Here is a 17,303-nt window from a genome sequence, read left to right on the forward strand (position 1 = left end):
CATATACTTGGCTGGACCAGGATTCTCAGTGGTTTGGCAGTTATGATGTAGTTTGGCAGTCATATAATGAAGTGATAACTTCCATGATGAGATTTAATATAATGTGATCACCTCCATGATGGGATCTGCTGTGAGTATCCAAACAGTTGAAAGAGAGTTTCCTTGGGGATGTGGCCTGCATCCAATATAGGTGAACTCTCTAGCAAGGCTCACAGACTTTTGCTCTCTCTGGATCCTGCAGCTGGCTTCTGTTCATCTGACCTCTGGTTCTTGGGACTTGAACTAGCAGCTTCCCTGCTGATCTTGGGATTCATCTATCTTAGAAGCTTGTGATCAAGAGCCTGCTGTCTGATCTGCCGATATTGGGTTCGTCAGCCCCTGTGGCTATGTGAGTCGGGAGAAGCCTCCAGCCTGACCCACAGATTTGGGACGTTCCAGCCTCTACAACCACGTGAGCTATTTCCTTTATATAAATATATATAGATTTTTACACGCTTTATTGGTTTTGCTTCTCTAGAGAATCCAGCCCGTGACACTGGCCCAAAGTCATACAGGCCCCCAGAGCCTTGGGCTTACCTTTTCTGAGCCCAGGCTTCCCCCTTGCCATCCTCCTCTCCCAATGCCACTCTCCTCAGCCCTTTAGGTGCTACTCTGGGCCCTTCATGGTCCACTGGCTGTGATAACCTTCCCACTCCCTCTCCTCCACCTTCTACCCAGCCCAGAATTGTTGTTCTTGTGCTAAGGAGATCAGGCCTCAAGGCAGAGGTCCAGAAGCTCAAGACATGGCTGTTCTCTTAGGAACGGAAGTCAGGGGGAGAGGAAGGCCTCCTATATCCAGTGTCCTCCACGGACCTCATATATTCCAACATAAAAAGAATACTTTGGAATTGGGGAGGGAAATGAAAGAGGAATTCAAGAAGTTGAAAAGGATTTTGTGATTGAACGCCTTCAATTCCCAGCCCCAAACCAACACCAGCCAAACACAAACTACTCACCAGTGCCCACTTTCACCCACCCCATCTGAGTTTCTACCCCAGCCCTCACCCGGCCCTGGTCCCACTTATTCTTGGCCCAAGCTAGGCCAAGCTTCCATAACCTCCTGGGACTTCCGCAGCTACCCTCAATGGATTTTAATTGCCTGACAAAAGTAAATACCAATATTTATAAGGGAACAAACACAGATACCATAAATAAATACATTACTGACTCATTGAATTAATTAGTGTTTAATTACTTGAAATTACCATCAGTTACTACCAATTACTTGAACAACAAATACATTCTTTTTCCGTTACGGATGGCAATTTTCAGAGTGAAACCCGGGGATCTTGGGCTGCATGAAGAGGCCTCAGGCCACATATGATCTCACCTGGCCCTTCCCCCATTGCTTCCCCTTTAATTCATTCGTTTACCCCTTCATCACATGTTTACTGAGCACCTATGATATGCCAGGCTCTGTTCCAGGCACTGGGGATACATCAGTGGACAAAACAGACAAATCCCTGTCCTCATAGAGTTTACAATCCAGTGAATGTAGATAAATAAACAAAAATATGCAGTATTCTAGAACGTATACAAGGTCTCCAGGTGGAGTGAACAGTTTGCTCTCAACTACTAACCCAGACATTGTTGGTTTGAACCCACCAGCGAACCCACCAGCAAGGAAGAAAAGGCCTGGCAATCTGCCTCCATTAAGATTACAGCCAAGAAAACCCTATGGAGCAGTTCTACTCTAATACACAGGGTTGTCATAGGTCAGAACCAACCAACAACAAGTGGTATACAGAAGAATAAGCGGGGAAGAAGGATAGAGTGCTAGGGGTACAATTAAATCATGTGGTCAAGGATGGCAACCTGAACATCATCCTTTTGCCCCTCCACATCCACTCTCTACCTTTCTCCACCTTGTTCTGTGCCCTGGGAGGCTGACCCACAGGGATTGCATCACCTGGTGGTGACCTCTGTTAAGTTTGACCTCTCCCTGCCCTCTGACCTCTATTAAGTTTGGCCAGTGGGGAGTCCCAGAGGAGATCAGAGGGGAGGGGGAAATCCCTAGGCTGGCTGCATCCCTGGACCTAAGAGCTCAGCCCCTATCAGGTTGCCCTTTCCTCACAGTTCTCTTGGTCTCTAGAATTCTGTAACAGATGTCTCCCCCCACTCCCAGTCCTCTACTTCTCCACCAATGACTGGTAACAGCCCCCCACAGTTAGTAGCCTGGGGGTGCTGCACTATTCCTTGTGGTTCCCAGGCATCCTGCCCACACCATTGCAAGCCATCCTCAGACGATCTGAAATCAAGTGTGCCATCTGTTTTCTGCTGGGACCTGACAACTAGAGATGACTTCATCGATAAAGTGACATTTGAGCAGAGGCCTGAAGGAGGTGAGGGAACAAGCCACATGGATATCTGGGAGGGACTTTTTTTTTTTTTAATTAATTTTTATTGTGCTTTAAGTGAAAGTTTACAAATCGTCAGTCTCTCACATATAAACTTATATACACCTTACTACCAAAAAAAAAAAAATACACCTTACTACATACTCCCATTTACTCTCCCCCTAATGAGTCACCCCCTCCCTCCTTCCAGTCTCTCCTTTCGTGTCTGTTTTGCCAGTTTCTAACCTCCTCTACCCTCCCATCTCCCCTCTAGACAGGAGATGCCAATGCAGTCTCAAGCGTCCACCTTATACAAGTAGCTCACTCCTCATCAGCATCTCTCTCCAATCCATTGTCCAGTCCAATCCATGTCTGATGAGTTGTCTTTGGGAATGGTTCCTGTCCTGGGCCAACAGAAGGTTTGGGGACCATGACCGCTGGGATTCTTCTAGTCTCAGTGAGACCATTAAATCTGGTCTTTTTATGAGAATTTGGGGCCTGCATCCCACTGTTCTCCTGCTCCCTCAGGGGTTCTCTGTTGTGTTCCCTGTCAGGGCAGTCATCGGTTGTAGCCGGGCACCATCTAGTTCTTCTGGTCTCAGGATGATGTAAGTCTCTAGTTCATGTGGCCCTTTCTGTCTCTTGGGCTCATAATTATCTTGTGACCTTGGTGATCTTCATTCTCCTTTGATCCAGGTGGGTTGAGACCAATTGATGCATCTTAGATGGCTGCTTGTTAGCATTTAAGACCCCAGACGCCACACTTCAAAGTGGGATGCAGAATGTTTTCTTAATAGAATTTATTTTGCCAATTGACTGAGATGTCCCCTGAAGCCATAGTCCCCAAACCCCCACCCTTGCTCTACTGGCCTTTGAAGTATTCAGTTTATTCAGGAAACTTCTTTGCTTTTGGTCCAGTCCAGTTGAGCTGACCTTCCCTGTATTGAGTGTTGTCCTTAACCCTCTCCCACCCTCCCCAGGAGGGACATTTTTTAGGCACAGGGTTCAGCAATTTCAAAAGCCAGAGACAGGACTGCAGTTGGCATCTTTGTGGTGCAGCAGAGTGAGTGAGGGAGAGAGCCATGGAGACAAAGGCAGAGAGAAGGCAGGAGGTCATGTCACATAGGGCCTGGCACCATTTTAAGGACTTTGGCTTTAACACTGAGCAAAACGGGAACCCCTTGTAGTTTTGAGTGGTGAAGTGACTTGGTCGGATGTACATTTAAAAGAATCACTTTGGCGGTTGTGTTGAGAATAGACTCTAATGAAACAAGGAGACCACCTAGGGGACTACTGCAGTCATCCAGGCAAGAGATGATGGCAACTTGGACCAGACTGGTAGCAGTAGAGGCAGTGAGAAACAGTCAGATTCTAGATGCATTTTGAAGTAGAGCCAGGAGGGTTTGCTAATAGAGTGAAAGAAAGAAGTGGTAGCTGACTCCAAGATTGTCAGCCTGAGCAACTGGAAGGATTTACTGAGATGAGGAAGACTTCAGGGGAAGCAGGTTTGGGAGGGAAGATCTGGAGTTCAAGTTGGGGCATGTTAAATCAGGGCACAGCCTAGAATGTGGGTGCATTGTCACCCCTACCCCAAATGCAGGCAGCTTTCCTCTCCAAGTCTGCTGAGCTGGGCAAAGACACTCCAGCTTCCCCTTGCATCCTCTCTTACCCCCTTCCCTGTTGGAAGTTCTCCTTTCACTTTAACTGAAATTCCAAAGGTGTCTGGACTTCCCTCTCTCCCTGGACAATTTCTCCATCACACTGCACCAATTCTTTCTCAGAGGCATCTCTCAGTAGAGATTCAGTCTTTTCAGCCTCAGCCCTGTTCTAGAGCTGGGATTGGAAAACTTCTGTAAAGGGCCAGAAAATAAATATTTTTGGCTTGGCCAGCCTAACGGTCTCTGTCAAGACTGCTCAACTCCGTCATTGTAGTGCTAAAGCAGCCATAGACAATACATAATTGAATGTGTGGCTGTGTTCCAATAAAACTTTATTCATCAAAACAGACAGCAGGCTGGATTTGGCCCATGGGCTGCAGTTTGCTGGCCTCTGCTTTAGAGAAGGATGCAAATGAAAATATGGTATAGCCAGAGAGAGAACTCAGTCCAGCTGGGGTCACAGGACACGTGACACATACATGCCAAATACAACTAGCAACACAAGAAAACATACCATGTGACACTCTGCAGAGTGACTAAGAGCATGGTTTTTGGAGTCCAAGACCGGGGTTCCAATCCTAACACACCGCTTTACTAGTTATAAGACTTTGGATAAATCACTTCTGTTTCTAAGCCTCAGTTTTCTCATCTATAAAAAGGGGGCAGTAACTACCTCATAGAGTCCCTGGCTGGTATAAAGTTAATGCGCTTGGCCACTAACCAAAAGGTTTGAGTCCACCCAGAGGCATCTCGGAGGAAAGACCTGGCAATCTACTTCTGAAAAAGCAGCCATCGAAAATCCTATGGAGTACAGTTCTATTCTGACACACGTGGGGTCGCCATGAGTCAGAGTTGACCTGATGGCAACTGTTAACTACTTAAGGCTGCTGTGAATATATATGAAAAGGGTTTAGTACAGTGCCTGATACATAAGTGCACAATAAATGGATCTGATGTTGTTTTTAAATGACAGGTACAGGCAAGAAGTTCTTATGGGAGTTGGGAGGAAAGAGATTGCCCAAACTGGAGGGGTCAGGGAAAGCTTCCAGGGTGGATAGACTCCGGAATGTCAGGAAAGACAGTGGAGAGCACTCCAGAAGGGGCAACGGCTTCCTACACTAAGGCAGTCTGATGCCCCATTTTAGTGGCAGAGTGCCTAGGTACAGTGACCTTCCGGAGTAGGGAAGGAGAAAAAATCAGAGACCCCAGGAGAAGATTCCTGCCTGGGTACAGTGGAGGGAAAGGGAGGTTGTTTTCCTCTCCCCACAGCTCGGGAAGCTTGTGTCAAAAAATAAATGTGGATTGAGAGTAACCCCAATCTCACTTGGGTCAGAGCAATCAAAATGTAATTGGGTTTGTGAATAACTAATGTTTACACTGATGTTGTCCTAATAGAACAATGAGACCTGAAGATGTGACTCTGCTGCCTCTGCTTGGTGAGAAACTTGGGTTTTCACAGAAACTGGGTCAGGCAGCAGAAGATAGGTAGAGGAGCCACAGTCCCGAGCTAGGTGACCGTGAGAGGGGGAGGCCCGGGAAATTCTCTGGGCAGCAGCAAGCAGGCTGTAACTCTGGGACCTAGGTGTCTAGAAGGAGACACCTTCTAGACACAAATACAAATAAAAATAATTGTATTTGCCACTTATCAAGCATCTACTATGTGCCAGACACTTAATGGAACTCCCACCACCCGGTCTCAGTTTGTCATATTGTGGTGGCTATGACGCTGGAAGCTATGCTGCCAGTATTTCAAATATCAGCAGGGTCACCTATGGTGGACAGGTTTCAGGGCAGCTTCCAGACTAAGCAGACTAAGAAGGAAAGCCTGGTGATCTACTTCTGAAAATTAGTCAATGAAAACCCTAAGGATCACAACAGAATATTGTCCGATACAGTGCTGGAAGATGAGCCCCCTAGGTTGGAAGGCACTCAAAATATCCATTGACTGCAACTTTAGGCCAATGTTTGTGAAGATAGTGCAAGACTGGGCAACATTTGTTACATTGTATGTCAGTTGGAGCCAACTCAAGGGCAATTAACAACAACAGTCACCAAGTGAGGTTATTATACCCTCTTTACAGATAGGATTACTGAGGTCTGGGGAATCACATGACTTACTCTGGGCCACTCATCTAGTCAGTCCACAGTCCACAGACAGGTCCAGGGTCAAGTCTGTTTAGAGCCCAGCTCTTCTCATGACCCCAGTCTGCCTCCATGGATTCAGAGGAGCCAGACAAAAAAGACGCTGCTTCCTCCAGGACCCATGGCAGCTCCACATGGTGGCAAGTAGGGAGTGGGGGCAGAAACAACTGTCTAAATTCTGATTACCTTGTTTGTCGGAGCCAAGCTAAAGCAGGTAATGAAGCCAAGCTGCTAATTACCTTCCTGTTGGTGATAAGGTGGTGATCCTGGTGGTAGTGAGGCTGCTGTGTCTCAGGGAGGGTGATGTTGTCAGTGACGGTGACCGTGTTACTGGTGGTAGTAGTGCCTGGGGTGGTGTGAGGGGTAGTGTGTAGGGATGCTATTAGGAATCCTGTCAGGGCCGTGTTAGCTTTGGCAGGGTGAGTGATGTCCGTTATTGTGGTGCTGGTGATGCAGCTTCCTGGGGAGCTGGACTACGGCTGGCATTGCTGCTGGTACCTCGCCCCACACCCCCACCAGGAAGCCCACTGCCCTCTCCTCCCCTTAGCAAAGAGGCCGCCTGTAGAACTGGCTTTATTGTGTTCTCTATTTATTGTGTTCCCTGTTCTGGACAGTGTAAGTGATTGTCTTGCCTCTCCAGAGGGACAAATGTGATAAATAACCAGAGAGGACAAGTGGGAGGAGGCGGCCCAGCCACCAGAAGTCATAAGTCTCTGTCCAGCCATGTGGCAGGCTCATTACAGAAAGCTCCGGGGCCATCCAGGGCTGCCGGTCCTAGGCTCTCAGCACTGATAGATCCGCCACTCAGCATTCGTGGACTTGCCAGCCTTGCCCTCTCAGCCCTTCCCTGCATGCCAGGCCAGGGCTGCCCAACCCACCTGCAGTTTCATCCGGGGCTCAGATCATTCTTGTTCCCCTCTCCCCCAAGAAATCCAAAGAGACGTTTGAAAAAGGCTTTCCTGATGTCCTCGGAAATAAGATGGACAGATATGAGTTGATGGCAGTACAGTCAGATGCATTGGACAGCAACATCCCCAGAAAGGCCTGGGTTCAAATCCTAGCTCTGGTACTTACAGGTTATGTGATTAGAAATTCATATAACTTAACTTCTCCCTGCTTGCAAAATGAAGATGATAACACAAACTGCTTCATTAGGGTGAAATGTGAGATGAGACTAGTAATAGTTAATATTTGTGTGCCTTCTATAAGCCAGGAAACCCTGGTGGTATAGTGGTTAAGTGCTACAGCTGTTAACCAAGAGGTCGGCAGTTCAAATCCACCAGGAGCTCCTTGTAAACTCTATGGGGCAGTTCTACCCTGTCCTATCAGGTTACTTTGAGTCAGAATCGACTCCACAGCAATAAGTTTGGTTTTATTTTTTTCTATAAGCCAGAGCATCAGGTTTGGTTTTATTTTTTCTATTTTTCTATAAGCCTGGTATGGGTTTTATGTGAATGATCTTATTTAATTCACACATCATCCTTGTGTGGTTAGGTACTATCCTATCCCTATTTCACAGATAAGGAAATTGGAGCACAAACATGCTAGTTAACTTGCCTAATAACACATAACTAGTAAAGTCAACTCAACAGCAACTGGTTGGAGAATAAGTGGTAGAACTGGAATCTGAACCTATGTAATACAACATCAAAGTCTCTTCACCACTAAACTGCTTCCTGGTGTACATTAGGCACTCAACAGTGCATATTTATTGAGCAGCTACTATATTTAGCCAGCCTCATGGGGTCCCCCCAACCCACAGACACATGGCATTTGTATAGAATATTAAATTTTATAAACTGCTTTCATATTTAACTTCAGAAAACCCTGTGAAATGGGTGTTATATCCCAGAGGAGGGAGTAGATGTTTAAAGAGACTAAGCAACTTGCGCAAGATTACACATCAGAAATGGCGAGGCCAGTGACTGAGCTCAGGGTTTCTGACAACTAGCCTCGAAGTTCTTTGAGACACCATGATGTCCTCCCCTGTCATCCTGCCCCATCAAGGCTATTGGAATTGTCCTTTATGCCTCATTCCCATTAGCATCTTTTCTAGATCTCTTCATCTTGCACACAGGCTCATAGCCACGCACACATATCCCTACCCCTTTTTAAGAGCAACATGATGGCCTGATTACAAACAATGACAACTGGAACTACCAGCTGCTCTGTGACACCACTTTTCCATTAAAGGGACGCTCATCCCCTCCTGGCTGCCTCCTGGGATCAGATACACTCATTTGCAAAAATAATTGGCTGAGGTTAAGAGCAGAGTCAGTACACATCCAGAATGTAAAAAGAAACTACTGCAAATCGATAAGAAAGAGGCAGACGACCCAACAGAAAAATGAGCAAAAGATTTAAACAGACACTTCTGAAAGGAGGCTATCCAGACAGCCAATAAGCACATGGAAAGGTGCACCACATCATTAGTCATCGGGGAAACGTAAACTCCATGAGATTCCACTTTACACCCACAGAAGGGATAAAATTATAAAGACCGACAATACCAAATGTTGGTGAGGATGTTCATGTACACTGCTGGTAGGAGTATAAAGCGGTACAACTACTTTCCAAAACTATTTGGCAAAATCCACTAAAGCTGAGCATATGCACACACTGTTGTTGTTGTTAGGTGCTGTCGAGTCAGTTCCGACTCATAGCGACCCTATGCACAACAGAACGAAACACTGCCCGGTCCTGTGCCATCGTTACAATCGTTGTTATGCTTGAGCTCATTGTTGCAGCCACTGTGTCAATCCACCTCGTTGAGGGTCTTCCTCTTTTCCACTGACCCTGTACTCTGCTAAGCATGATGTCCTTCTCCAGGGACTGATCCCTCCTGACAACATGTCCAAAGTATGTAAGATGCAGTCTCGCCATCCTTGCCTCTGAGGAGCATTCTGGCTGCACTTCTTCCAAGACAGATTTGTTCGTTCTTTTGGCAGTCCATGGTATATTCAATATTCTTCGCCAGTTCCACTCCTAGGTATAAACTCAACTGAAATGAGTACATATGTGCACCAAATTATAAATAACAGAATGTTCGTAACTTCACTATTCATAATAGCCCCACGCTGGGAGCAACTCAAATCATCAACAGTAGAATAGATAAATAAATTGTGCTATATTCATATGGGGCCCTGGTGGCACAGTGGTTAAGCATTTGGCTGCTAACCAAAAGGTTGGCAGTTCAAATCTACCAGCCACTGCTTGGAAACCCGATAGAGCAGTTCTACTCTGTCCTATAGGGTCACTATGAATCAGAATCGACTTGACGGCAACAGGTTTAGTTTTGGGTTTTGGTTTCTATTTACATAATGGAGTATTATACAGCCATGAGAATGAACATCTACAATTACATACAACATGGACAAATCTCCCATGTAATGTTGAACAAAACAAGCTAGATATAAAAGAATACATCCTGTATGGTTCCATTTATACAAAGTTCAAATTTAGGTGAAGCTATTTTTTAATCTATGGTATTGGGGCAGTGGTGGGGCAGTGGTAGAATTCTTGCCTTTCATGCTGGAGACCTAGGTTTGATTCCCAGCCAACACACCTCATGTGCACCTACCACCATCTGTTGGTGAAGGCTTTCGTGTTGCTATGATGCTGAACAGGCTTCAGTAGAGCTTCTAGACTAAGGTGGATTATGAAGAAAGGACTGGTGGTCTACTTCTGAAAGTCAGCCAATGACAACCCTATGGATCAAAACAGCCTGATCCACAACCAGTGGTGGGAATGGCCCAGGATCAGGCAGTGTTTCGTTCTGTTCTGCCTGGGGTTTCCATGAGTAGGGGGCCAACTCGATGGCAGCTAACAACAATAACATCCTATGGTATTAGAAGTCATAAGAGAGTTACTTTAAGTGGGGGGTCGTGACTGGATAGAAAAATAAGAGGGCTTCTGGGGCTGGTATTGTTCTGTTCCTTGATCTGGGTGCCAATTAAATGGTGTGTCACCCTGTGAAAAATCGTCATCAAGCTATACACTTACAGTCGGGGCCCCTTTCTGAATGCATATTATGCTTCAGTGAAAAGTTTTTTTACTAGTGACTAGAGAGCAGGATCCCCTCTTCTTCTCTGGACAGGGCTACTAGACTGGCAGAGAGGAAAATGTGTCAGATGTGCTATGTCTGGACTTCATGGCAGGATGTGACAAGGCCTTTTGTGATGCCCTTGTGAGCAAGATGGGCAAATACAGCTGGGTGACCATATAATTAGGTAGATCGAACAACTGTCCCCAAAGGGTGCTGATTAAGGAAACTGTGTCTACCTAGAGGGAAATTTCTAGTACCTCCAGGTTCTGTCCTCGGCCTGGGCAGTTGAATGCTGTTATCTGGGACTGCAATGAAGATGTAACAAGCAGGCTTATCACATTCACAGATGACATGAAGCCTGAGGGTGATGGGAGACAGGGCATGACAAAAACAAGATCCAAAATGATTTTGGCAGAACGGTCAGGTTGAGCAGATCTCATACAATGAAACTGAGTGGAGGATCTGTGGAAGGCCTAGCAAGTGGGGCAAAAAGCTAACTTTATGGGAACAGGGTAGGGTGGAAGGTGTCTGCTTAGAGCTGTGTAAGCTCCCTGAGGGAAAGGACCCTTCTGTTTGCCTCTGGATCCCCAGGGCTGGCCCAGGGCCTGATATGGATGGACGATGCAGAAAATGTTGTCAGATTAATTCATGAGTGAAGGACGGGGCAATGCGTGGTTGTGATGCCTTGGCCCCAAAGTGTGAAAGGAAATGAATGGATGCATCGACTGGGTTCCCTGCTCTGGCGGGTGGGATTGGCAATCTGGAACTCAGTTCTAAAAGAAACAAGTTGCCATCTAGTCAACTCTGATTCATGGGAACCCCATGTATGTCAGAGTAGAACTGTACTCCATAGGGTTTTCGATGGCTGATTTTTGGGAAATAGACCAGTCCTTTATTTCAAGGTGCATCTGGGTGGATTTGAACCTCCAACGTTTTGGTTAGCAGCTGAGTACATTAACCATTTGTACCACCTCAGGACTCTTACTCAGCTCTTTTTTTCTCCATCATTACTTTTTTTTAAAATTTTGTTGTTGTTGAGAATATACACGGCAAAACATACAATTCAATCATTTCTACATGTACAACTCAGTGGCATTGATTACCTTCTTTGGGTTGTACGACTATTCTTACACTCCTTTTCTGGTTTGTTCCTCCCCCATTAACATAAACTCACTGCCCCCAAAGGTTCCTATCTAATCTTTCAAGTTGCTGTTGTCACTTTGATCTCATGTAGATCTTAAAAGAGCATAATGCTCAAGGCAGACTTTTTTTACTTGGTAAGTTAAAGTAGTGTTTGGTTTTAAGAAGACTTCAGGGGATATTTTTGGTTTAAGTTTTAAAGATTATCTCAGGACAATAATTTTAGGAGTTCATCCAGTCCCCATGGCTCCAGAAAGTCTGGAGTCCAGGAGAATTTGAAATTATGTTCTGCATTTCCCCCTTTTTGATCAGAATTCTTCTATAGAATCTTTGATGAAAATGTTCAGTAATGGTAGCTGGCCACCATCCTGTTCTTCTGGTCTCATGACAAATTTGGCAGTTGTTCATAGAGGCCACGAGCTGCACATTCCATATCCTCCTATTCCTGATTCTCCTCCTTCCTCTGTTGCTCCAGGCAAGTAGAGACGAAATGCTGTGCCTTGCATGGCCACTTGCAAGCCTTTCAGACCCCAGGCACTACTCAACAAAGTAGGAGATAGAACAGAAGCACTAAACACATTATTAGGCCGATTGACTGGAATGTCCCATGAAGCCACGACCCTAAACCTTCAAACGAAGGAACCAAATCCTGTAAGGCTTTTGGTTGTACATAAACAGTCTCAGCAGATACTCATTGTTAGAAATATATCTGTTACGCAACTTTTTTGCCATCCCACTCAGTTCTTGGTCCTTCTAAAGGGATGTAGACAAAATGCCACTAGTTCTAAGAGGAGGCAGAGACCTGTCTGAAGAACTGTGGAAAACAGTGACCATGTTTAACCAGCAAAAGTGAAGACTGAGGGTGGGGCAGAGGTAAGGATGGTCAATATCCTCAAAACCTCCAGGGCTGCCCTGCCCTTTGTGGATCCCAGTTCATCGACAGTGACGGATTCACCATGTAGCTGATGAAGCTTCAGCTTCAGGGCCCCTCACTTGCATAGTCTCCTTTTAAGATGCTTGGAGGGACTCTAGCAAATATGTTCTCGAGGTCATGTGTGGTTTTGTAAAATTTGAAAAATGCAGGTATTTAAATCATAATCCATGAAGATTCCTGTCTCTTTCCATCCTGACCTTCCCTTCATTACACTTTATTCCATTGTGCAACGGGGTCACCACCCTTAGGTTGGGTGGTATTGGAGTGGACATGGGTATTTATGGGTTTCAGCTCAGAGGAAATTGAGTAAGGCATCTGTTTCCTTTGGGTTTAGTGGATATGTTTCTGTGGTTACAGTTACCTCCATGTGATAGGTTATTGCTAGCCATCTTGGTGTAGAAATGACATCCGGTAACACTCCTACTAACCACTGGCTGCCTCACTTAGCAGCATGACACAAAGGTGCAGAGTAAGAGGTCATATCTCAACATGAATATGTCCTACATGCCTGGCACTGAAAGTATGTGAGTAGTGCAGGTGGAATAAAGTTTGAAATGTATGGAGCTAAAAACAAAAAAACTTCAAGGCTGTTCTCTGCAAGGTGTTACTCATTCTCCATGGCTCTGAGATCTGGAACAGGGACCAAAGCCAGGGGGTTGGATTCGATACAAGCATAGACTTTCTAACAGAGCTTTGCAAAGGACAGATATTCTTTGTGCTCATCTGTATCTTCTAAATATCCAACATTATTGTGCATTGCTTTTGTCTTAAGTGTGTGTGGGGTAAGCTCCCTGTCACTAAAAACAAAACAAAACAAAAAATAGTTACTGTCAAGTCGATTCTGACTCCTGGAAACCCCATGTGTGTTGGAGTAGAACTGTGCTCCATTAAGTTTTCAATGACTGGTTTTTCTATGTAAATTGCCAGGACTTTCTTCTGAGGTGCCCCTGGGTGGACTCAAACCTCCAACCTTTTGGTCAGTAGCCAAGAACATTAACTATTTGCATCACCCAGGGATTTAGCACAGGCTGGAAACCAGCTAGCAGGGATACTGTAGGAAAGGGTTCAAGCATCAGATGGGAAGACTTGCCGTCTCTGACCTCAAGATTCTAAAATTCTAGCCGGATCATTCAGGAGGCCAATCCCTGGTCAGTACAATGCAAGGGCAACCATTCGCCCTCTAGTGTCTTATGACTCCACGCAGTATCCTCAAACTAGATTTTTTAGGGCTTTTGTTTTTGCATTGTTTAACTGAGGTACAATTTACATACAATAAAATGCATACATCTTAAGTGTAAAGCTCACTGACTTTCATCATATGTGTATACATGTATGTATACACATATGTAACCACCACCCAGATCAACATGTAGAACCTTCCAGTGCCCCAGGAGGCTCCCATTTGTCCCTATCCACTCACTACCCCCCACCCCAAGACAGTCACTATTCTGATTCTACCAAAGTTGTTTACAGCAGAATATTCCCTGAGCTTGAAATCAAAAGACCTGAGTTCTCTTCCCCTTACTAATAGTGTCACTTTAGGCAAGTTACTCTGAGCCACAGCTCCCTCACCTGTAAAATGGAAGCTATATGGAGGGATTAAATTAAATAGCCTATGAGAGAGAGCCCAGGGGGGACTCAGTGCAAGTCAATTGACTATGAATGCCCTCCCCTTATTATGGTGCCACGGTGGGGAGATGAGGAAAGGGGGCGCTACCAGCCACAGACCTGGGTCCATGACCTATGAACAAACCACATGTACCCACCGGTGTGACCACACTTGACTCTAAGTCCCATGAACACTGGGACCATGTTGTATTTCTCACCCTTTTTTCCTGTAGTATGATGTTCTCAAACATGAACAGACATCAGAATTACCCAGAGGGTTTGTTAAAACAGCTGTTGGCCCAAACCTCAGAGTTTTTGATTCAGAAACTTTAATTTCCCAGATGATGCTGATATTGCTGGTCCAGAGGCCACACTTTGAGAACCACTGGGATAGTAGAACCTGCAGGTGTAGTAGAGCCTCCAGATCCCTTTTACCCGGCAGGTGGACCTGCCCCTCAGCTGTGTGGGTATCAGCTGCTAATGGCTCCCAGTTGCCCCTTTGCTGGAGTATCGCCCTCAGCTAATGGCAAGCACCTTGCCCTTGAGGTTTCCTGCCCCTACAGCCCACAGCCAATGACTGACTGATAAGGAGGGTAAAAAGGGCTGGCCCCCCTCAAAAGGGCAGACAAGTTTGCAGTGTGCTCCAGAGCCTCCTGCAGATCAGGACAGGGCCAGACTTCAGCTGAGACCCCATCCTTGCTCTGCTCCTTCCTCTCCCCTGCCTGCTTCCCTGCATCCTCTATGGGGGGTTCCCAAAGAGCAAGCCCTGCCTCAATGAATAGTGTGTGCCTGAATCCCTGCCTCAGGCTCTGCTTCCAGAGAACCTGACCTACAACACACAGCAGGTACTCAATAGTGCTTACTGAGTGAATGAATGAGTAGGAGCTACTCCCAGGCTTGAGAAGATGAACCCTCCTTTTCTAATCCTCCCTAGCCCCTTCTCAGACTGTAAGACCCCAGGTCCACATACCATGGTTGGCAGGATCTCTTGGGTCTAATCAGCTGGAGTCACTTCTGTCTCTGCCACTGCTGTGTCCAGGAGATGCCGACGACGGCTGCCATGGGCCTCCTCGGATGGATTGATTAATTAATTACTGCCAGTGCCGGCAAGGAGAAGAAAGTCAGCCTGACAGCTCCAGACTGCTGGCAGGGCCTGCAGCGCCCCTCCCAGCTCCTCTTGGCAGGTGAGGTCTTCATTTCCCAATGCTTGGCAGAGTCGGGCTGGGAAGAGGCAGGACTGAATGAGCACAAGGCAGCAGATGGGGGAGAACGGGTACACAGAGAACACAGGGGCTTGCTGAGGTCTGAAGGTGGAATTTCTTAGGCATCCGCCATGCAGGGTCTATTTGTAGAGAATTAATCCCATTGTCCAGACTGAGAAACAGGCCTAGAGAGGCACAGAGATTTGCCCAGGGTCACAGGTTTGGTGGGGAGAGGGGTGAAACCCCAGAACCCCTGCCTCCCAAGTTGGCTTTTGGCCTCCTTTGCCTTATGTGTGTGTGTGTGAGTACCTCTCTCCCCTTTTCTCCTCCCCACTGTAAAACTGTCTCATCAGCAGGTGCTCTCCCACCTGAGACAGACCAGGAGAGAGAGAGATGCAAATCCTGAGAAATGTCCGTGTGTCTCCTCCAGGGAGGAGCTGGAACAGCGTGCTGTTGACTGCCTGACTTCGAGGTGCTCCACTTCCATCTCTCCAATTTTCTTCATGCTCCCCAGTTCTTCATCCCATCCTCCCCTTCCCTGTGGCCTGGACTGAGCTGACAGCTGTCGGGCTGAGTAATAGGAGTGACAGCTGTTCCCATGATTAATCACGGTACACCACACACCAAGGAGAGGAGTGCAGGGGTGGGGTGGGGAAAGAGGTCTCTTCAGCCGGAGGAGAGGGCGAGAGGGCCTGGGGTCTCCCATAGCTGGCTCTGAGCTGGAGGTTCCCAGGGTGGGCCCCTCCAGCCTCCGGCATCCACTTTTTTGCCCTGTACACAGCTCTACTGTGGTTACAGTCACAAGCCTGGCATTGATGTTTGCAAGGCAGCCCACGGGCAGAGATGCAAACTCACCTCTCTGTGTCTCAGTCTCCCCATCTCTAAAATGGGAATGGTAATCCACCTCAGGGGAGGCTATGAGAACATAATGTGCTAATACATGTAAAGCAGTTAGAACAGTGCCCGGCACATAGTATACAGCACTGTAAGTGCAGCTATTACCAAATTTCATCCAGTCTAAGCTGTTAGAATTTGGACAGGCTGTGACTTTTTGTGCCTCTAGGAAGAATAAAGCATTGCTGAGAAATCACTGTGAAATGCCCTGTTTGTAAGATGCATCCTGATTTCAGAAATGTTAAAATTGTAGGGGAAATGCACTTCTTAGAAAGATGAGATATGGCATTATCCTTCTTCTTATCGCTTGGTAACTGCAGCACTTAGCCCCCCACCAGCTGCACGGCAGGTGCTGAATAAACATTTGCTGAATGAATGAATGAGTGGCAGATCAGTACCCAAACAAGTATGAAGAAGGCAAAGCGAGCCCAGCTCCTCTCTGGCAGCCTTCTCTCGCTCTCCCTACCCTTCCCCATCTCCTCACCCCCTGGCCCGCCCCCCCCACTCCCTCACTGTGGATTCTGCCAGGCTCAAGGCCTTTTCAGGCCCCAGCCCTCCCCCTTGGTCCAAATCCCAGCTCTTCCCCCCTGGGGAGGAAGGGCTGGCACTCCTGTGGGTGACCCTGCTCCCCTGAGCTAATTTTGTAGATTGGATAGACCGGCTAATGGTCTTCCCCCCACCCCACCCCCCCACCGTGTACCCTGCGCCCCAGCACACCTTCTCTGAGGGATCTTCTGGAGTTACTGCTCTGGGGAAGTGCAGTTAGACAGATTTCTTGGCCTGAATGGGCTGCAGAGAAATGTTCTGGGGACACTCAGAGGAAGGGCATGAAGGGAAGGGAAGGGGAGCAATGTGTGTTTCTCTCTCTCTCTTCCTTTTCTCCACCCCTCTCCTCTGTAAACCAGGCAAACCCATTGCTTTCAAGTAGATTCGGACTCATAGCAACCCTACAGGACAGAGTAGAACTGCCCCATAGAGCTTCAAGAAGCGCCTGGTGGATTCAAACTGCCGACCTTTTGGTTAGCAACCGTAGCTCTTAACCACTACACTACCAGGCTTTCCAATTCAAATCCCAGCTGACATTAGCAGTTTAACCTTGGCCTTGTCCCTTAACTTCTCTGAGTTCCAGTTTTCCCTACCTGTAAAATAGCAATAGTAATTCCTCCTGTGGAGCCCTGGGGGCGCGGTTGTTAAGAACTGGGTTGCTAAACAAAAGGTCGGCAGTATGAATGGACCAGCTGCTCCCTGGAAACCTTATGGGAAAGTTCTACTCTGTCCTTTAAGGTTGCTATGAGTTGGAATCCA

General features: G+C 46.8%; 1 long non-coding RNA gene across 1 annotated transcript in view; it reads right to left on the bottom strand.

Moving 5' to 3' along the window:
- Positions 1 to 17,303, bottom strand: part of LOC126079861 (uncharacterized) — a 92,664-nt gene that overhangs the window by 26,678 nt on the left and 48,683 nt on the right. The window contains exon 2 of the long non-coding RNA XR_007518256.1: positions 14,873 to 15,123. This is a non-coding gene — a long non-coding RNA (uncharacterized LOC126079861). The remainder of the gene's footprint in view (positions 1 to 14,872; positions 15,124 to 17,303) is intronic.

The sequence above is a fragment of the Elephas maximus genome, chromosome 1, assembly GCF_024166365.1.
Source record: "Elephas maximus indicus isolate mEleMax1 chromosome 1, mEleMax1 primary haplotype, whole genome shotgun sequence".
Classification (NCBI taxonomy): Eukaryota; Metazoa; Chordata; class Mammalia; order Proboscidea; family Elephantidae; genus Elephas; species Elephas maximus.